This window comes from Sciurus vulgaris, assembly GCF_902686455.1.
Source record: "Sciurus vulgaris genome assembly, chromosome: 3".
NCBI lineage: Eukaryota > Metazoa > Chordata > Mammalia > Rodentia > Sciuridae > Sciurus > Sciurus vulgaris.
The window spans coordinates 75,985,340-76,008,052 of NC_136463.1; the positions used below are offsets into that span (position 1 = coordinate 75,985,340).

The 22,713-nt window shown below is 35.4% G+C and overlaps 1 long non-coding RNA gene across 1 annotated transcript in view; it reads right to left on the reverse strand.

The window, feature by feature from the left end:
• Positions 1-22,406, reverse strand: part of LOC306657790 — a 126,960-nt gene extending 104,554 nt beyond the window's left edge. Inside the window, exon 1 of the long non-coding RNA XR_013762884.1 lies at positions 22,268-22,406. This is a non-coding gene — a long non-coding RNA (uncharacterized lncRNA). The remainder of the gene's footprint in view (positions 1-22,267) is intronic.
• Between the last annotated feature and the right edge of the window lie 307 nt (positions 22,407-22,713).

Genomic DNA, 22,713 nt, shown 5'->3' on the forward strand with positions numbered 1-22,713 from the left:
GGAGTTTTGTAACCCAAGCCCAACTCAGTAACTACTTAATGCTTCTCTTTCCTTATTAGTAAAAATAAACTTAATAATACCTACCTTTTAGGATGCATGCAATTAAATTGTATGCAATCAATAAACCATAGTCATTGTTATTAAGGTAATAACTAAAGGTTGATAAATTTTCAGGTTACAAAGGAACATTGAACCACAGGAGAGGAATTAACACAAAATAGAAGAGCTTAACTGCTACAAATGCCATTTTCCCATTTTCTCTCTTTTTATGTGACTAAAACACAATGTTTTCTCAGCCTGTAAAATGTCCATTGACCTCTGATTTATAAGAAAGATAAGTCAACACCTAAGATGTTTAGTACTCATAATATAAAATTCACTGTTTAAAGATCTAGTTTTTCTTTTAATCTAACCCTCAAATTTTCAGTGTTAGCCATCCAAATCTTCAAACCTAGTCTAGTTATTTATGATCGCAATTTTGCTTACATTAGAGAATTGGAAAGATGTTTCTTCACTAAGTATAAAAGAGAATAGCCAAAATTTCTTCCCCAGGAAGAAAAGCATGAGATCATTAGCATCTAGGAGCTATTATAAATTGTTTAATGTTGGGTCCCAAATTTTTAGCAACCTGCTGCAACTGCTAAGCATGTATTCAGAGGCAGAAATCCATAGGAAAAGAAACTATGGGTTGAAATGATAACGTATTAAAAATTCTAGGGAGAAGTTTCACAGCAAAAAGGGAAGCACAGCCAGGAAAGTAAAGAAGCAGAATGATGTTAATCAATGTTTGTGGGGGAGTGTATCTCACCAGACAGCTACACTCAAGGCAGCCTAGGATGTTCCTGAAGGAGCAGGAGCGGTTGTTTATGGCAGGTAGAAAAACAGAAAGTTATTCAGAGGCTGGCTCTGTAAAGTATACACCTATGAATTTTTTTTCTTTTTTTTTTCCTGACTGTTGAACAAAAAGAATCAGATCCTAGGTAGATGTGACCATCTCCAAAAATGGAGATGTTTAGGAGTGTTGTTTTGAAGGACCTCCAAAAAGGAGACCCCAACTCTATCCCTTGGATCGAAGGCCACCCCAATCAACCACAGGAGGCGTCATTGATGCAAACCGCAATAGGTGTTTATTCCAGCGCGCTGGGACCCTACTCGTGACTCACGCAGGAGTCCAAGGGTCGAGTCCCTAGCAGAAAATCTTACAAGTTTATAAAGGCAGAAAACCACACATCGGGAGGGGTCGCACATGAAAGGGAGAAAAAGGGAAAAAAAAAAAAAAAAAAGAAAAAAATGGGGGAGCAAAGCTGCCAGGAAATTCCAAAGGGGGTCTGAGTTGTCTGATAACATACAACATGTTTTACAATGTTTAACAACAGGGCGTAGATTCTGGCCAATAGTTTCTGGTAATCCTACCGTTTGAGCACTATCTAGTTATCTGGCTCAATTTACTCTTTTACTCTCTATTTGGGGCTATTTCTTGGAACAGCTTTAGGGGCTTTTTTCCCATTACTGGGAAGGTGACCTTAGGGAGTTAAGACAATGGGAGGGAGACCTTAGGGAGTTGAGATAAAACAGCTTAAAAAAATGTTCATTCTTTAAAACAGCTTAAAAAAATATTCATTCTTTCAGTTTCTTCTTGACAGTCATTTAGTACATTCATTCCTTCATTCACTTATTAACTCACTAATTTTTATTTTTTTTTAAATTGCATGTACCAGTTTCACAGCTGGTATTTAAGTAGTGGAGAAAAAAATCATTGTCATCACAGAACTTAAAGACCCCAAGGTAAATTTTCTTTCCGTTGTAAAAGAATGATAAGTGAAGTAAAATGCAAAAAAATCAAAAAACAAACAAAACAAAACAAAAACACCAAAAACACCCCAAAGGCTTAACAATACCCTGGAAATCAGTTTAGGGTTCCTTTATACAATCATCTACTTATTTTATATTGCCTTAGCACTAACCTTTAGGAATGAGCTTTACTTTTTAATTTTTTTTTTTTTTTTTGTTGTTGTTGTTTTGGTTATGCATGACAGTAGAATTCATTTTGATATAATTATACAAGAATATCTTATTCTAATTAGGGTCCCATTTTTATGGATATACATAATGGTAGGGAATCACCATGAAGAATTCATATATGTACACAGAAAAATTATTTTGAATTCATTCCACTGTCTTTCCTTTTCCTATCCTTTCGCTGCATTCTTCTTTATCTAAAGTACTGAATATCTATTCTTCCCCTTCCCCCCTTTTCCTGGGTTACTTTCCACATATCAGTGAAAACATTCTCTCCTGCTTTTTAGGACTGACTTATTTCACTCAGCATAATAGTCTCCAGATCCATCCATTTATTTGCAAATATCATAAATTTCTTTACTAAGTACTAAGCCATTGTGTATATATACCACATTTTCTTTATTCATTCATCTGTTGAAGGACACTTAGATTGGTTCCACAGTGTAGCTATTGTGAATTGAGCTCCTGTAAACATTGATGTAGCTGTGATACCGCCGTTTACCGGTGACAAGTTCTGCTCCTTCTAATGTTGAAGATTGAACACTAGAGAAGCATGCCAAGGCAAGCATATTAAGCAGGTTTTATTTAAAGCTAATAATGCAGACTTCTCCCGGCAGGGAGAAGAGGGTCATGGCTGATGTTCTAAAGTCCCAAGAAGTGAGCGCACCCTACATCTTTTATAGGTTAAATTCTGTTTTGTCCTCCAGTTCTCTCCCCCCCTTATCTCTAGGGGGCAGAGACTAGGCCTGGTTTTGCATTAAGTGAAAAGCCATTGGCAGGGGGCGGGTCAAGGTGATTCAGGCAGGCAAGGGCCCAGGGGGCATTAATTAGCAGCTCCTGGCTTGCAGTTCTTGATAAAGGCAGGTAAATTTGGTAATCAATGGCCTCCGGAGATCCTTGACATTCCATCCTTACAGGGGCAGTCTCCAACTTCCAGAGGCAGATGACTTTATGGCTTCCATTTCCTCTATTTGACCCGATTCCCTATTTCTACACTAACTACCTGTTCCAATTCTGGCTTCAGCTGCTTACTGTAGTATGTGGATTTTAAACCCTTTGGATATATAGAAATGAGATGGATGGGTGGATCAAATGGTTGACCTAGTTTTTTGAGGAACCTCTATACTGCTTGAGTAGTTGCACCAATTTGCAATCACACCAACCATATATGAGTATATACGTTTCCCCCACACCCTAACCAACATTTATTGTTACTTGTATTTTTGCTTTTTCAGGGATGGGTGAGAGTAACCAGGGATTGAACTCAGGGGCACTCAACCACTGAGTCACATTCCTAAGCCGTATTTTGTGTTTCACTGTCTCATTGAGTTGCTTAGTGCCTCACTTTTGCTGAGGCTGACTTTGAACTCCCAATCCTCCTGCCTCAGCCTCCCAAACTGCTGGGATTACAGGCATGTACCAGCAAGCCCGGTGTTACTTGTATTCTTCATAATTGCCATCCTAAGTGGAGTGAGATGAAATTTCAGTATGGTTTTAATTTGCATTTCTCTAATTGCTAGAGATGTTGAAGATTTTTTTTTTCATATATTTGTTGACTATTCATATGTCTTCTGGGAAACACCTGTTCAGTTTCATTGTTCATTTGTTGATTGGGTTATTTGTTTCTTTTTCTTTTCTTCTTCTTTTTTTTTTCGTTTTGTTTGTTTTTGTTGCTAAGTTTTTGAGTTCTTTATATATCCTGGAAATGAGCCCTCTAGCTGAGGTTCAGGTGGCAAATTTTTCTGCCATTCTTTAGGTTTTCTCTTCATGTTCTTGATTGTTTCCTTTACTGTGAAGAAGCTTTTTAGTTTGAAGCCATCCCATTTATTGATTATCGACTAAAGCTTTACTCTAAAAAGCACAAAACCTTTCCCATTTTTGCTGAACTAGCATTATAAATGACATGCTATTGAAGAACTGTTTCCTCTTGTTTCAGAAATACTAGAGTATAATGCAATTCTGTGTCATTATAATGGGTTGTTAAGCAATGGACTATCACTGTGAAGAAACTATCACGAGTTGTTATCCAGAAATCTTTCCCACGAGTGATTCCAGAAAGTACTAAAAATTATTCTTTCCTGGTTACGATCTAGGACTAAGTTGAGAGTAAATGAAGGTCATTCAACAATGTTAACTTTAAGTAAATCTGAAAAAATAATTTTGGGACTCAAACCAATAAACACTTGACCATATCAATTGACCTTCTTTTCCATAGCCCAAATAAGTTAATATATTTTAATTGTTCTTAGAAAGAAATAACATGGATTTTGTGAAGTATCATGACAAAGAAAAAAAAAGTAGAAAGAACTCGACAAAACATCATTATTATAATCTTATGTAAATATTTTACCTTATGAGAGGAAATGATACATAATTTGAGATATACATCAAATATCCTCAAAACATAAACACATGTATACCAACAAAACACATACAATATCAACGGATTTCAAAACATACAACTCAAACCCATCATCACTGCATTAAAATCAGAAATAAAAATAAAATTGGGGAAACATACATGTTAATGTTATTTCAAACCCTTTTAAAGGACCTTTGGCATAAAGAAAAATGTGAACTAGCTGGGTACAGTGGTGCATGCCTATAATCCTAGCAACTCCGGAGGCTGAGGCAGGAGGATTGTGAGTTCAAAGCCATCCTCAGCAAAAGTGAGGCACTAAGCAACTCAGTGAAACCCTATCTCTAAATAAAATACAAAATAGGGCTGAGAATGTGGTTGAATGCCCCTGAGTTCAATCCCCAGTACCCTCCCAAACCCCCCCCTCCAAAATACAAAAAACCCCAGAAACACGTGAACTAGAATGGCAAATCATTTAGAAATAGTTGGTAATGAGAATTATTTAACACAAATGCTTCTAGATATGATTAAAATATAAATAAGGAAAAATTACAGCTAAAAATACTTTCAAAAAACCAAGAAATATTTTTAAAAAGCAGGTGAACAGAATTCCATTTGAAGATATTACAAGTTTAAATAATAAAAACATTTAAAAGGGTAGGAATAAAAATTTTAAAATACAAAATTAAGGAAATATTAGACCTGATAAGTATATTATGGCTGCATATTTCATGAAATCAGAAGAAAAACAAAAATTGAGAATTAAAATGCTATAATTAAATTAAAGAAATAATTTCATGCATAAATATTGTCATAAATGATATTTAAATGATCATTTTTGAAAATATTTTTGTAATTTTTTTCTTATAATAGTGGGGGGTCAAACCCAGGATCTCATGCATGCTAGGTAAGCATTCTACCACTGAACTGTATACTTCAGCTCCAAATTTGGTTTTCTAGAAGGTATTTTTAAAAATTTTGTTGTTGTTGTTGTAAATGGACACAATACCTTTATTTTCCTTATTTATTTTTATGTGGTGCTTTGTATTGAACCCAGTGCCTCACATGTGCTAGGCAAGTGCTCTACCACTGAGCCACAACCCCAACCCCTAAAAGTTTTGTAATACTGTTTTACATTACAGGGATGCTCACAAATGCACTGCAGTGTGTCTTTTTTTGCTTGTTTTTCTTCTGTTTTGTTGGTATATATGAAACCTTAGAAGCTCACTTGGCTTGTCCTACTCTGTCATCAAGAAGCAGGTAACATTCATGTTACATTTTCTGTTTCAGAGTCTGGAACAGCTAATTAAATTGCATTATGGGGCTAAAGTAGTACTGATTCCCTGTGGAAAAGAAAAATAGAAGAAAACTCAGGGCAAATATCACTGAGAATAGAAGTGAATTTTCTTCTTTATAAACCTGGTAAGTTGAAATAAGTGCATATTAAAAGAACTCTTATAATACTTCATTCTTGTTTTTTGAGTCACAGAAATGTTTAATATTAGAAAGTAAATTAATGAAAGCCAACAATATTAATATGTTACAGGAAAATAGTATCATTCCAATAAAAGAACACTTAGAAAGTTAAGGCAATCATGCATCATTGGGGTATGTAATTCCAAACTAAGAGCACCCCAACTCAATACTCATAGCAAATATAAATTAAAGAAACTCTTCTTCAACTGTTAAAGACTATCCATCTGAAGTAGCATTATCAGTGATGAAATTTAAGAGAGATTCTAACATAATTATTGATAATGATACGTATTTATGATTCAACATATTTTGGGAGGTCCCAATCAGAACAGCTAAAGAAGTAAGTGCATGTGTGTGTGTGTGTGTGTGTGTAACCTATATATTAAAATTAAATCACACATTATGACCGTTATGTTACACGATGCTACATTGTCTACTAGATATCCAAGATAATCAAGGACCAGTACTAAAACTAAGAAACTGAAGGAGAAACTTCATTCAACTACCAAAAGCAAAGCTTTCCAATATACCAAATACTATTTTCCATAACAAAATACTGCAAACACTAACACCTAACACATAACAAATTGTTTCTTGAACATCATTCCCGGAAGGACTGTTTCCATGCCACATTTTTGTTTTGTTGTGTATGAAATCTGCTTTCTTTGCTGTTTGCTGTTCACACTTGATAGTTACCTGGGTCATTTCAATTTCCTCTCCACAAACTTTTCCCTAATTGATCCTCCTTGTCTTTATGTCTTTATTTAAACCATTCTTAGCACATATATAAAATATTAGGAGATGTTGACCTTAATGGAATACTAAAATGAAGTAAACATCATTAAGACCATCATCCTTGATTTTATAGGAATTCTTTATCAAAGTTTGTCACATTCTTCCCTGGAATGATTGCACAGGTATTTCTATACATGTGCACAGGTACATTATTGCTCCAGTACAAGTGAATTCAATCATCTTCTATGAAAAGTTGGCACATTCAGATGAGTACCTGGAGAGGTGATGAATGTGACTCTATACTTATTTTTTGTATAGAGAGAATTGCAAGCTAAGCTACCAAAACAAGTCAACCAATTTCCAAAGTAGAAGACTATTTAAAATGAACTACTATATTTCACATCAGTTTCTGTGAATTGAGTTATTTTATAATATCATCCTGATGTACAATCTTGTCAAAGAAGTCCATAAAATTCACATATGCTTGATCTTTTTACTCATATGTCAACCATGGAATTATTACTTTCTAATACTTTATTGACTCACATTTTTTAGAGCAAAACAGAAAAGATCACTTAAATATATTATTGTAATATTGCTATAAACTTGATTTCTCACAAATTTAGTTTTTCTGAACTTTAAAATAGTTGTGCTATGTTCAAGGGCATTCAATCCAACTTTCTGCCCATTATACACTTGAGAAAAGAAGATCACTGGGTGCACATTCAACTGGCTTAACAAGTGCATCTTATTTATTGACCTTTTTGCCTTTTCTGCTCCTTGACCCAAAAATATTAAAATGTAATTCAGGATTGCTCAGTGTTAGTATTCCTTTAACTTAGACTTAAAAGTCAATATCTACTCAGATTCTGTCTGGCATTAATAAGGTATATCTTTAATTTGTAAAGGCCCCTCCATGATGTGCACTGAACGATCCAGTGTACCCTGATGTTCTCAACTTCAGATAATAAAAGCACACACATTAAAATACCACAACAAAACAACTTAATATATCTTGACTATTTAATTGAGAGCATGCACCCTAGTATGCAAGAACTAAGAACTGAATTGGATTTCTTCTCAAATTCATGATTTGCACAAAGTGGTTATACTGATGTAAAGAAGTAATGTATTGCCTAATTCTATTGGATTTTGGATATTTTTTATTGTATTCTACCTTAACAATGAAAATGATATAGATAACAAATCATCTCATGGACTTAAAATTATAAGAGCAGTTTATGATTAAAGTCAAACTATGGTTTATAGTACTGTAATTCTACATAGTAATATAATATATAGATATGTAATATTTTATTCATCATTCTACCTTTTACATATATATGTAGTACTACATATATATGTAAAGATTAATGTTAAGATTTATGTTAAGATTAATTGGAATTTTTTTCATTATTTAATGTTAAATTTTCCAATCCATTTACCAAGTTTAATTTTTCATATACGTATGTCTTTTTATGTTATCTCAAAAGTATTTTGTACTTCGTATCAAAATTCTTAATGAATAGATTCTTAAAGTCTGTTTCTTGGTGTTTAATAATCTTAGATGCTGTTGTAATGATATTTCTTTTTAAGTTTGATTTTCTACTTGTTTTTGGTATATGGAAAAAATATGGTGGTCAGCTCTTACATGTTGACTCTTAGATTGAGCAGTCTTGCTAAATTCATTAATTATAGTTGCTCAGACATTTTTTTCAATCTTCTGAGCATATGATTATGTCATCTGAGAATGAAGCAGGGATCATTACTTTTGTTTGTCTTTATGCCATTATTTCATGCTGTTAGCTTATTGAACTAGTCAGGCCTGTCAATAAAATGTTAAATGGAAGATATGAATATGGATATCACTCAGTATTCTTTTCATATGCTGAATTATGTTAAAATGTTGAATTAATTAATCATTTATTGAATGGTTGACATGCCAACTTCCAATCCTAGAATATATACAATTAGTCAGACTATCTGATAATGTAATTGTTATTATATGTTGAAATTGGTTTCACAGCATTTTGCTTTGGACTTGTGCTCCTATGTTCATAGAAAATGTTTTCTTTTTTCTTTTTTTCTTTCTACAAAAGGAACTTTTTCATGTTTTAGGTCAAGGTTAATCTGGACCAAGTAAATGATTTGTGTAATGTATTATTTTTTCAGCTTCTTCATTACAAAAGATCACAAATTCTGATATCTTAACACAAATGTATTGTTACATGGTTTATATGAGTCAAGAGTCTGAACACAATAACACTGTATTCTCTGCTTAAAGCTTCACAATGCCTAAATCAAGACATTGTCAAAGTTACACTTTTTTTTTCCCCCTAGTGTAAAGGGGAAGAATCTATATTTGTATGTGTATTCATTCAGGCTGTTGAAAAATATAGAACTGAGGTCCCCATTCTACCCAGGGTGGCAATCAGGGGCTTTTGCTTCAGTTCTTTAAGACCTTGAGACTCCCTAAACCATTTTTCTTCACGTACTCACCATCATCTCCAAGTCTTCATCACATTTCTTACCTGTCTGACTTCCATTTCTGCTTTCCACTCTGCCTTCTCCTATCTCCTATTCCTACTACCAGTCAGAGAAAACAGTGTGCTTTCCAGGGCTCTTAAGAGTAGATTAGATTTACTTAGATAACCTCTCCTCTCTTAGATATTTGCTTCCTTTAACGTCATGTAACCACATTGACTCACAGTCACAGGTTCTGGAAATATGGAGGTCTGAAATCTTGAGGGTTAGGTGGACAATCCTAGACATTTTTCCTACTACTAGTAACACTTTATTTTTTGGGTAGAAGATCTAGTACCACTTCTTTTTTTGGTAGAAGATTTCTGGAAAAATGTGTGCAAAATTTTACCTTAAATATCTGAGTAGGGTATTTTCTTCCTTAGTAAGTAAATTTTCTTCCTTAAATATCTGAGTAGGGTATGTTCTTTTTTGAAAAGTGGTCTATTACTTTAAGTAAAATTCAGTTTATTTCATCATTCCAGAATTATTCTTCTATCAGATTTAGTAAATGATTTTTCAATAAATTTCTTCATACTATGTAAATTTCTGCTTTCAATGGAACATCATTTTAAAAAATGTGCCCTTGTGTTTTTTGTTTTAAGTATTTTGACGTTCTATTTTATTCTTGATTTTAATGTACGAATTCCTCCAAAATTTATTATTTTTATATTTTGTTTATCATTATATTAGAGTTTTACAGTACTGGCCTTTGAGATCACTGATTTCACTTTTGCAAGGATGTTTTCTATTTTTTTTAAATCTGCTTCATGAATTATTTTATTGCATTTTTGGTAAAATTTATTTTAACTCATTAATCTGCAGAACCTTGTGGCATGTATATTTAAGACTAAAAATTTCAAACAATATGAGTTTATCTTCATTCAATTAATTTTGGTATACTTTACCACCATCATTATTCAGTGAAAATAATTTCTAATTTCTACTTGGTACATTTTATAAAATATAGGCTTTATTTTTAGAACAATCTTAAATATATAGAAAAATTGAACACATGGTGTTTCCATATATCTGTTTCCAACCTGTATTCATACAGTTTCCCTAATTAATATCTTATACAATCATGGTACACATATTACAATTGAATTAATATTGATGCAGTATTATTAAGTAAAATCCATACGTTTTTGCATATATTCTAGATTTTCTTTCAGAATCTCATCTGGAATACCACTTGACATTTAATCCTGATGCCTTCTTAGATTTCCTTTGACTAAGGCAGTTTCTTAGACTTCTCTTGTTTTGGATGGCCTTGACAGTTCTGAGGTATCACAGTCAGGTACATTATAGAATGGCCCCTACTGGAAATTTTCTGATTTTCTTTTTTTCATAATGAAAGTAGAGTTAGGAGTTTTGAGAAGGAAGATCACAGAGGTAAAGTGCCATTTTCACCATATACTGTCAAAGTTATATGCTATCAACATGATTTATAGCTGTTGACATTTACCTTGAGCACTTGGCTGAAGAAGTGTTTGTCGGGTTTTTCACTGCACAATTATTTTCCAGACTTTGTTTAGAATTAATTATTTGAAAGAAATCACGCATAATCCACACTTAAGAAGCAAATACTGTCTTTTTCAAATAATTTATTAATAAATATTTTTCATAATATCAAAATGAATAATTTTAAAATATTTTCATATCTATCTTAATTTCACATTGCAGTCAGGGCACATGCACTGAACTACTTAAGTTTCTTGAAATTTTTGACATCTTCCTTATGATTCACTTTATAGAATAATTTTGGTAAATTTTCTATATGCATTTTTATTTTTTTAATTTTTCTATTCTAATTAGTTATACCTTGAAAATAATATGTATTCTTTAATTGTTGGGTGCAAAGTCCTACCTATGCTTATTAGATAAATATGTTATTCATGTTTTTTAAATATTCTGTATTTTTAGCAATTTTTTGTCTAATTCTACCTGTTACCCAAAATGGATAATTAAAAATAATTTCCAGTTTACAATGAAAAAACTTGAACAATAAAGTAATACTGAGTTTTAACCTAAAAAACAAATTAAATGTTCATGAGTCCATATCAATATAAATAAATGATTGAATAAATATATAAATATGATGTGGGCAAATGTGCCATGCAGAAGATTTTCAAATAATTTATGCTGCTATTTTGCCCTCAAGGCGCAGAAGCATTCCAGACAATCATACATCTGATAAATTACCTCAGCCAGGTGGTCAAGTTATTACCCCATGTTAAGTCACAATGATATAATGTCATGAGAATGGCATCTCTGTGGTCTTTCTTCCAACAACCACCACCCCAGTTTAATCATGAGACAAACATCAGATCCCACCTTTTGAACAGTCAACAACAAATACCTGGCCAACCTTGTCAGTCATTCAAAACAAGGGAGAATCTTTCATTGCCAAATTAATTCTAGAGAGACAATATGAGTAAAAGTAATGTGTTTCCCTGTATTCAATTCCAGAATAGTAACAAGACATCAGGGAAAACTTGAGGAAATCTGAATATAAGTGTGAACTTTACTTAATAATAGTGTGTTTGTCTTGATGCATTAATTCTAACAAATATAAGAAGTTAATGATGGAGAAAATGAACACAAGGTGTTTGAGAACTTTCTGTACTACCTTCACAGTTTTTCTTTAAATCGAACTGTTCTAAAAATAAAATTTTTAAATTTTTTAAATCCTATTTTTCTATTATTTTCATTTTGAAGATTCATCTTCTGGTTACTATGCTGTCATCCTCTGAAGCAGAAATAGTTTGCATTTTACATGCAAGTTTAGACCTGTATTAGTTATCATGTAACCGTGAGCTAGTCATCAAGAAACATAGTCTAAGGATGTGATAGAGTACTAAGGCAGAGCCACCATGGAAGAGCTGGGCTGCTCAGCTCAAGACTTGCTAGTATTTGAAAAGAACAAACCATTTTGTGATTTGAGGTACTGTTAACTTTTCTGTTAAAACCAATTTGAGTCTTTATTATAAATACGAATACTTAGTAATTATTTCAGTGCACTAATGAGTAATTTTTTTAATATTATTGGGCAGAAACATTTGATATTGTGGGCAGTACTTAAAATTTTGGTTTTATTTCTCTTTCCAACAGTGTACTGTTTTGAATAATGGAAAATAAATAATAGTGGCCATCTCTGTTAAGAAATTATGAGGTGTATTCAGATAAGAAAATGCTATTGAAACTAAATACATGTGAATGATACTATTTGCTCTTCCATTTGGTAGCTGTATCTATGAATAAAGTAATTAACATATTCAAGTATTTTTCTTACGTGACAAGTAAGTGCACTTACTCTTGAGAGATTATTTGTACAAATACAAGAACAAAATAACATATTTATTATTCTAAGCAGGAAAATGAAAGCCACCTAAGAAAGGTTGATTGTCTTTCATTTTAGATGTAAATTCTCTAGTAAAACTTCTCTACCTTAATCAGGAATCAGTAGTATCTCACATAAATGACTGGAGGTGAAAAGCTATCTTCTTAGTAATAGTGACAACTTTTTAAGCCAAGTACTAAGTGCCATTTTCCTTGCAAGAAACATCTTTGTTAGTTATCAACTATCATCAATCCATAAACATATTTCTATGTTATATTAAGGAATTGGATCTTAGAGGGAGCTTGGTTAACCTTGCAAAGACCTACAGTAAATACCAAGCATGTGACAAAAATTCAAGGTCCTAATTTGCAGTCAAGTATTTCTTTCTTTTCTGTGTTACTACATACCAGCTAAAATAAATATTAAGTGTAAGAAAAATATAAAATTAGAAATTGAGCAGATCAATTCCAAATCACTTTCACTTACATTCTTGATTTTCTCAAAACTCTAAGATACTTCTAGATAGAGTAGAAATCTACAATGAATGAAGTTTGAGACCATACAGCCAGAAAATTGCAGAGACTGGCTCACGTGCAGCCCTGTTACCTCCTTCTGGACCTATCTATTCTCCCATGTTCTTTTAAAAATTCTTAGCTAATTTAAGTACCTCAATTGTGAAATTTTCTTTGAAATCTGATCCCATTCTCCTTGTTCAGCAATGTTTATGTTTTGACATCTTCATAATGAATGTATTTGAAATAAATGTACTCATTACTCTAACAAGCTTTTTATTCCAGTTTAAACCCAAGCTGTGTTTCTTTTTTTTTTTTTTTTGCGGTGCTGGGGATCGAAAGGCAAGCACTCTACCGACTGAGCTATCTCCCCAGCCCCCAAGCTGTGTTTCTTACTGTCCTTCACTCCCCAGATGCCCTCTGCTCCTCCTCTTTAAAAAAAAAAAAAAAAGTATTAAAGTTGTTACTTAGATCCATAGCTTCAATTTTTCTCATCTACCATTCATAGTTTTAACTCAGCACATTATGACATGCACAAACTTCTGTGCTAAACCTGATCTTGCAAAGGACCCCAACAGCATTTAAGTTACCAAATTGAAAGGATATGATTCTGACTTCATTTTCTAATCATGGTTTTGACACTTGGGTCATGGCTGTCCTTTTTTACACAGCTTTCTTCTTTCTGTGCCATTGCGCTCTGTTCTCTGTCTTCCCCCTTTTCCTCATTGCTCCTTGTGGGCTTTGCCTCTTTTTATTCTGTCTGCCTCTGAATGATGACTGTCCTCAAGCTAACTGTTGGACTCCATAGACTTTGGTTCTGGTCCTAATCTCTAGTTTTTCTAGGTTAGCTAGAGGAATTGGGTCTTAGAGAAGCCTGGTTAACTTTGCAAAGAACTACATTTAGTAAATACCAAACATTTATGAGTTCCTTCACTTCAAGGGAATCAAAATGCAACCTGTAAAAAATAAAAAAAAATTTAAAAATAATTTTAAAAAAATAATAATCCCTGAATTGTGGGGAAATGGTTCAACACAAAATCTGAAAATGAGAAAAGTTCTGACATTATATTCAAACCCAGAAGCTCTCCTTGTTTGTTGATCTTTTAAGTAGACTGTGTACCCTTCCTGTCCTACCCATCAGTAGCAAGACAGTTATGGCAAAAAGCCTGACAACATCAATGCTTCATCCTCCAGGGAAATGTTAACAGAAGCGAGAAGGGACTAAAAGAAAGTCCTTCACACTCTCCTGTGTCTTGGCTACATCTCCTGGAAGCCTCTGGTCTGACTAGAGCTGTACTTGAGAGGGTTGTCTTTGAAAGTTGGAGAAAGGGACAGATGTAAAGGACTGAAATATAAGACAGCTCTTTAAAAATTTATATCCTTTGTATGATATGGTCCGAAATTTTAAAACATCTCTCAAAATACTTTAAGTTGTTTTTCCAAACTCAGTCGTTAAATTTCCTGAGTCATAGGGAAATGGTCAAGGATATTCTTCCCTACGAGATGGCTCATGAGAGGAAGTAGATCTATACACTCAGACAGCTTACATAATCCACTCAGGTGTGTGTCAAACTAAGCACACCATTTCTAAATTCACCTTTATTCCTTCATTGAAGCCAATCAAGTGCAAGTGAGTGATGATGGTATTATAATGGGAATGACTTCTCACATAGAAAAAAATGAATTTATTCCTGATTTTGGTAGTCAGGTAATAGTTACAAAATACAAAGGCCCAATCTGAGGCCGATTAACTACTTAGCCCATGATGCTTAAGCTTCCAGATGCTCATCTGCACAAACTCAAATTAGATATGTGTTCACACAGCCATATATTCAGTAAAATTTGGAAAAGCAAGATATATTGCCCACAGAGCAATACATAGAGGTTTAAAACTGCTATCACAAGTCTATTTAATTCTTCTCCATTACATTGCTTCTTGAGTCCTGTGGTCTCAGAATGGTAAGAACAGGCTGTTGAAGATTCATATGGTTTGACTTCAAATTGGGACATTTATCTTAGCATTGTGATATTTGTGATATATTACTGCTTTTAAATTTTGGAATTATTTTTCTCATTCTAATTTGATATTTTAGCTGTATATACATACATTACATACATAGAATTTATTTTTTCCTTTAATAAAAGCCACTCTCACTCCCTCAATTAAAGTAAAACTGTCTCCACAGAACCTGAGTATACCTCTGACTCCAGATTTTGCTTAGATCCCACTAGATACATAGCATCCATTTTATCCAAACAAGGTCAAGTTAACCTCCTCCTATACCACACATTTCTTATTAAAATGATAGTTCTACTGGATCCATGGAATTTTCCTGCTTATCTGTGGGAAACTGTTGCTGCTTGCTGACAGGGCTGCTTCAAGCAGCTCTCCGCATGGCTTCTCTTACGGGAAATGGCGGCTTCTTTGTCTTTTCGCTTGCAGAAAACCACCGCTCCTCGCGCTTACAGCCCGACCAGCGGGACAGAAGACACGTACACTTCAGCGGTTCATGAAGCAGCTTCCCCTTTATTCCAATAACATCCTCAATATATAAGCAGTCTCATGCATAAGCAATTGTAACCAGATATGTCCATCCAATCCTGTTAAAGGTCAAGCAGTCACTGGCTTGAGCATACATGTAAAGTATATCTGTCCACACACTAGGCAGCTGAACTGATTATAATACAGCCAATTGTAAACATGTTCTGCCTTTCTCCATTCATATTCAGAACGCCGTTTGCTCTCTGCCAGTCGCCATCTTTGGATGCACGTGGCGTAACCCTGGGCCCCGGGTTCCACCCATCACACTTATCATCTTATTATCTCATTCCATCTCCTGTCTAATCTTTCATCTTGGCTGAGAGACGGTATCTGGATGTCTTCATTGTGCACTTACCTGTCTTCAACTCTATGATCTTTAATTCCCTTTTGCTTCTTAACTGTCTTCTGGTTCTTGGACTTCAGTGAGGGCTCTAGGAGCTGCATCAGAACTCATTGGCAATTAAATTCAAATGCAAATTCCAAGTCCTACTTCTGGTTTAGTGGATTAGAATCTACATTTTAAAAATACCAGGGTGATCCCTATATCTGTTTGTTGAGAGAACTGTTCTCCCTTACTCTTTGACAAATGCCAGTATACATCTCACATCATGAAAACAGAATTTTAATAAGAGTTTGCCCCTAAATTTATAATCAATTGTGCAGACAATGATTTATCTTTTACTTATTTGATAGATAAACCAGTAACCAGTATCATAATATTTTCTAAAATCTATTGAACTGTACAAATTTGGCATTCTTGTAGATGAAAAATATTAGCTATTTCATATGAATCTGACATATTTCTATAATGTTGTTACATTTTACATACAGTTAATCCTACACACACACACACACACACACACACACACACACACACACATGCACATCATTCTTCCCATATGTATGCAGAGTACCTGAGGATTAAATGACTTGGGTAATGACAGAGCTATGATAATTTAGGAAGGATTTAAACTCAAGCTGTCCAACTCTGAAGCATGCACATTAGACATCATGCTATATAGTCTGCAATTTTTAGTAATTTTAGGAATGAGTATTCTTTCTGCATGCTCAACTAAACCTTATAGAATCTTGTCAGTTAAGCAGAAAGGGTGAAATTGAAATGCTTTGACCTAGGCTGGTGGGGTAGTGCTACAGAGTTCTGTTGATTGAGCAAGGCTTTGTGGCTTACCTGGTCATCCTTATGATACCGCCATTTACCGGTGACGAGTTCTGCTCCTTCTAATGTTGAAGATTGAACACTAGAGAAGCACGCCAAGGCAAGCAGATTAAGCAGGTTTTATTTAAAACTAATAATATTGAAAGTGATACCGCTCTTTACCGGTGACGAGTCCTGCTTCCTCAGGTGTTGAAGTATAACGCCGGAGAAGCACGCCGAGGCAAATGTAGAGTGGAAATGCAGCTTTATTAAAGAAAAGTAAAAGCAGACTTCTCCCGGGTGGAAGAAGGGGACCCAAAGGCGGAATCCGTGGGATGAGCAAATCCTGTCCTTTTTATGGGTTTTATTCTCCCATTCTCTCCCCTTATCTCTTTCCTTCCTGCCTACAGGTTAGGCCTGGTTTTGCAGGTGAGAAGCGGATGGGGCAGGGGAGGGTCAAAGTGACTCAGGCAGGTAAGGGCCCAGGGGGCATTAATCAGCATCTTCTTGCCTGCAGTCTCTGACAAGGGCAGGTAAATTTGGTTATCAATGGGTTCTGCAGGTCCTTGACATTCCATTCTCCCACAGCAGTCTCCAACTTCCAGAGGCAGATGGTTTTATGGCCTCCATTTTCTCGATCTGACCCGATTCCCTATTTCTACACTAACTGCCTGTCCCCAATTCTGGCTTCAAAAGAATGGACATTTTTTTAAGCTGTCTGTTTTATCTCAACTCCCTAAGGTCTCCCTCCCAGTGACGGGAACAAAGCCCTTAAAGCTGTTCCAGGAATCAGCCCCAAACAGGGAGTAAAAGGGTAAATTGAGCCAAATAGCCAGATAGTGCTCAAACAGTAGGATTACCAGAAACTATTGAACAGAATCTACGCCCTGTTGTAAAACATTGTGAAACATGTTGTATGTTATCAGCAAACCCAGACCCCCTTTGAAATTTCCCGGCAGCTTTGTTCCCCTTTTCCCTTTCATGTGCGACCCCTCCCGATGTGTGGTTTCTGCCTTTATAAACCTACAAGATTTTCTACTAGGGACTGACTCCTCGAGTTGGGTCCCAGCGCGCTGGAATAAACACCTCTTGCGGTTTGCATCAAGTGACACCTCCTGTGGTTGATTGGGGTTGCCGTGGATCCACTGGACAGAGTTGGGGTTTCCTTTTTGGGGGCCTTACAATACAGACTTCTCCCGGCAGGGAGAAGGGGGCCATGGCTAATGTTCTAAAGTCCCCAGAAGTGAGCGCACCCTACATCTTTTATAGGTTAAATTCTGTTTTGTTCTCCAGTTCTCTCCCCCACCTTATCTGTCCTTCCTGCCTATGTGACTAGGCCTGGTTTTGCATTAAGTGAGAAGCCATGGGCAGGGGGAGGGCCAAGGTGATTCAGGCAGGCAAGGGCCCAGGAGGCATTAATTAGCAGCTCCTTGTTTGCAGTCCTTGATAAAGGCAGGTAAATTTGGTAATCAATGGGTTCCGGAGATCCTTGACATTCCATTCTTCCAGGGGCAGTCTCCAACTTCCAGAGGCAGATGATTTTATGGCCTCCATTTCCTCGATTTGACCCGATCCCCTATTTCTACACTAACTACCTATTCCCAATTCTGGCTTCACTTACATATGTGAAGCACAGTAAGGACAGTTTGGATCACAGTGGTTTCTACACAAAGTTATGCCTTGGGCTTCTGCATATGGGTCATTGAAAAATTTCATTCAACTCCATTCTGATTTCTTTCAATTTAATTGGCAGTCATAAATTGAAGTCTGATTTTATGTTCATGTTGAGGTTTAAGGTCTTTTATATTGAAACATTAAGCATTCCTAGAAATGTAATGTAGGAAGATTGTCTTCCAGTGAACTCTTTGAAATTGGAAATTCAATATTTTAAATTAATTCTTAAGGTTCAAGTTTTTAGAATCTCTCATTCTCTTCCTAATGCTCCAACTTCCTTTCATCCCTCATGCCTAATTTGATTGAAAAAAAAAGTCTCTTAATAGTATGTTTTACACAAGTAATATAAACATATATGTAATTATAGATGCTGAATATTACATGCATCTCTCTGTTTTCTGTGGGCGTGTGTATATGTGTGTATAAGTACAATAAGAGAACTGAAGACAGCTTCTGAATGTGTGGCTTTAGAGATAGCTTGTGCATGTTAAATGTTTACTTTTACTGTGTGCCAAGTGAAAGAATGGACATTTTTTTAAGCTGTCTGAGGTCACCCTCCCAGTTATCTTAACTCCCTAAGGTCACCCTCCCAGTCATCTCAACTCCCTAAGGTCACCCTCCCAGGAATGGGAACAAAGCCCTTAAAGCTGTTCCAAGAAACAGCCCCAAACAGAGAATAAAAGGGTAAATTGAGCCAGATAGCCAGATAGTGATCAAACAGAATGATTACCAGAAACTATTGAACAGAATCTACGCCCTGTTGTAAAACATTGTGAAACATGTTGTATGTTATCAGCAAACCCAGAACCCCCTTTGAAATTTCCCGGCAGCTTTGTCCCCCTTTTCCCTTTCATGTGCGACCCCTCCCGATGTGTGGTTTCTGCCTTTATAAACCTACAGGATTTTCTGCTAGGGACTCGACTCCTGGAGTTGGGTCCCAGCGCGCTGGAATAAACACCTCTTGCGGTTTGCATCAAGTGACGCCTCCTGCGGTTGATTGGGGTTGCCGTCCATCCATGGGACAGAGTTGGGGTTTCCTTTTTGGGGGCCTTACATTTGGGGGCTCGTCCGGGATAAGATGGCCCCCCCTCATCCGCGGAGTCGATCTTGGAGGTAAGAAGGGGTACCCTAAAGTTGTCTGTCTTTGTCTTGTGTTTTGTTAGTTGGTCTGGTTCTGTGAGCGCGCTTTCGGTTTCGGTGGCAACCGTTCGGTGACTCGTGAGAGTGGCCGGACAGTGGCCGGTAGACGTGCCTGGGGGGCCACAGGTTGCAGCCCTGGGGGACGCCCTAAGGGTGGAAGGAGAGCCAGGGACGCCTGGTAGTCTCCGTCGGTAAGGGCGCTGATGGGGTTCAATTGGTGGATCAGAGATTGGCGCCCGTCTGTATCTGGTTCTGTTGTGTGTTTGTGGCGGAGGTGGAGGAAGGGTTGGAACAACTGCGGGGTTCTCGGCCCGGGCTACTCTCGGGTGGACCCCAAAGGTTCCTTCTCTGGACTCCCCCTCCCGACAGCCCTAAAGGGTAACTTAGCAAAGTAGTTTCAGTCTCAAAAGTAATGAAAAATAAGGTCTCATAATTTTAACATCCAACCTGTCCGGATGAGATGGCTAAAATGCCTTAGACACAGAGTTTCTGTTAAAACCTGTTAGATCCTTCCAGATCTCAGTCCAGGCTTGCATTGAAATATAAATAAAAGAAGCCTAAAGGCTCAGTAGGAGACCAGTCTCAAACCCAGGGAAAGAAAAGGTAAAAAGAGTCTTTAAAACTCCAGCAAAGTAAATGCTATATTTTTAATTATATGTTTTTTTGAGCTCATGATTTTTTGATCAGTTCTATTTTTTATTCAACTAGAGTTTTTGAACATCTGTTACACTGCAATGAGATTCACCTATAAGTTACAAGGGCTTGATTTTGTGTTATTTGTATGTTGTGCTGTCTGATGTCATGTTTCGTCTGTATCAAAACTGAGCACTCCTAAAATTAAAATTTAAAAATGGATCCAGATACTTTTAATTCTCGTGATTTAAAAAGGTTCAAATTGGGTAAACTAATAAGAGTAAAATGTCTTTGAAAATAACTTGCAAGTCTCTAGGTGGTCAAGCTAATAAAATATTGATGTTAATAAAATGTCTAATATCAATTGTTTCTAGGACTTTTCTTCAACAGGGAAGAGACAGCAAATACTGTACAGGACACTTGTCTGATATCTTGGTTTTTACAGAATAAGTGAATTAGAGTTAACATGTATGGGATTACTCTAATGTGTTTGTAGAGATATCTGATTAATTTACAAAGTTAAAATGCTAATTGTTAAATAACATTGAGTACTTTTAACTCCTTAAATGCCATGGGGTATCATACTTAAACATTATTGGTGTTTTCATAGGTTGGTAAATAAAAGGGTTTAAACTTGCTTTGTGTCATCACTAAACTAAAAACAAGGTTACTAAGAGTTATGTCCTAACAAGTGCAATTCTGTATACAAAGGGTCCCAAAAGTTTCAACTGTGTTTCAACTATAAACAACAGAATATTTAATCTTATTAAAATAGAGTAATTTAAATTCAGAAATTTCATAAGAGTTGTTTCAGAATGTGAACAAAAAAGGGTCAACGAATAGGAAAGAGAAAAATAAAAGGTTCTGGGTATGGAAATATATTTAGTAAAAGGAAAAAGGAAATGTTTCTGGGTAAGAAAGTGCTTGTGTGATGAAATACATGAGGGTCTAAGTAAGTGCTAAGAAAGTCTGTGTAAGTAAAGGGCAAGTTTCAACAAGTTTGTGTGTAACTAAGTTGGTTATATGTATGTGAGACAGGTAAAACTATTGAAGGTTTTCCCTAAGGTGAAATACTAGTGTTCTGATATAAACCAAAGTTTAATCTATATGGTAGAATGACATGGTAAAATGACAAGGATTTGAAACACTAATTTACTCTTAACTTTGTGTCTATTAAGTTTTATTCTTTAGAACAATTAGTCTTAAAAATTGGGGTGTATACAATTATGGTTAAACAACTATTATAGAGTATTGTACTTTGTTACAGAGTCTACATTTCTCTTTAAAAACTCAATTTGGTAAGGTAAAAGTGTCAAGGTATTTGTGAAATGGTCACTAGTTGTATATTAAATGTGTTCATATTTTTCAGGACCACAAGTTTTTAAAGCAAGGAATTTATTAAGCTCTGCTCTCCTCCAGATTAAACTTGTCTGTAATGGTAATCTTAAACTTATAAAGAGTAAATTTTATTGGAGATTTATTTCTATCATATAATGTTCTATTATAGGACCTGCTATCAATAGGGTATGTGTAAAATTTGTTACTTTTTACACTGAGATAAAGAATTTCAAATGTAAATGTATTTCTAAACATTAGAGTCTGATTTGTTTAAAGGTTAATATTGTGAAATATGAAAGAAACATGAAAACATTTTGCCACTTAATCACACAAAAGGAAAGTTAAAAGCTCTCTCAGCCTTTCTTTGATTCATGTTTTAGATACTGTGTTAAATTGTATTAATTATAAAGTTTATATAGACTCAGGAAACAGTATATGTAAACTACTTAATGATATTTAAGGAAGAAGCAAAGATCAACATCAGAATTAAAACACTTAAGATCTGTAAAGAGCCCTGCCTTACCTGAGATAAGGCTCTGCCTCCCACCTTACTGCATGTTAGAGTGACTCCAAAATAAGTCAGACTTCAGCTTATTTAAAGTTATAGTCAAAATATTGGTTCTTGTTGTAAAAGTACTGTGATCTCAAATAGGGGATAGAATGTAGTTCTCAATCAAAATTGAAGATAGCTATTATACAAGCTGAATATATTTTTACTCTTGCTAATTTCATTTTGTAAAACTGTTACCTGTTAATGTTTTGCAGAAGTAGCTGCTCCAAGAACACACAACCTAGGTAACTTGTGATAATAAGCCATCACCTATAGAATAGATAGTGGTAACTTGCAGTACTAATGCAGACTCCAGTTAGATAAAAGGGTAAATAACTGTAAAGTTATGGACATTAAAGTTAAAGCCCATTACTCTTAATTTATGACTGGTGAGACTGGCTTGCTGGATAATTAAGATCCAACTTAGAAATTGGAGTTAAATACAGAGGTCAAGAAAAGTCCATATTTGGGTCTTGCCCTCAACGTTAGCCTGAACCCAGGGAATAAGAGAACTTCTCTAAGGAACGTTGCAACTCTGGGTCACACAACCTCCTGATCAAGGAGATTGTTGACTAGAGGATGAAAAATCATCCAGTTCATCTGCTGCAGAGGAGGGTCATGGAAAAGGGGAAACATCCCTTGATGTTTCTAAAGGAAGTCACCTCATCAAGAGACCCTGCCTAATCAAAGTCACTGGTGGAGCTAAGGAGCCGCTC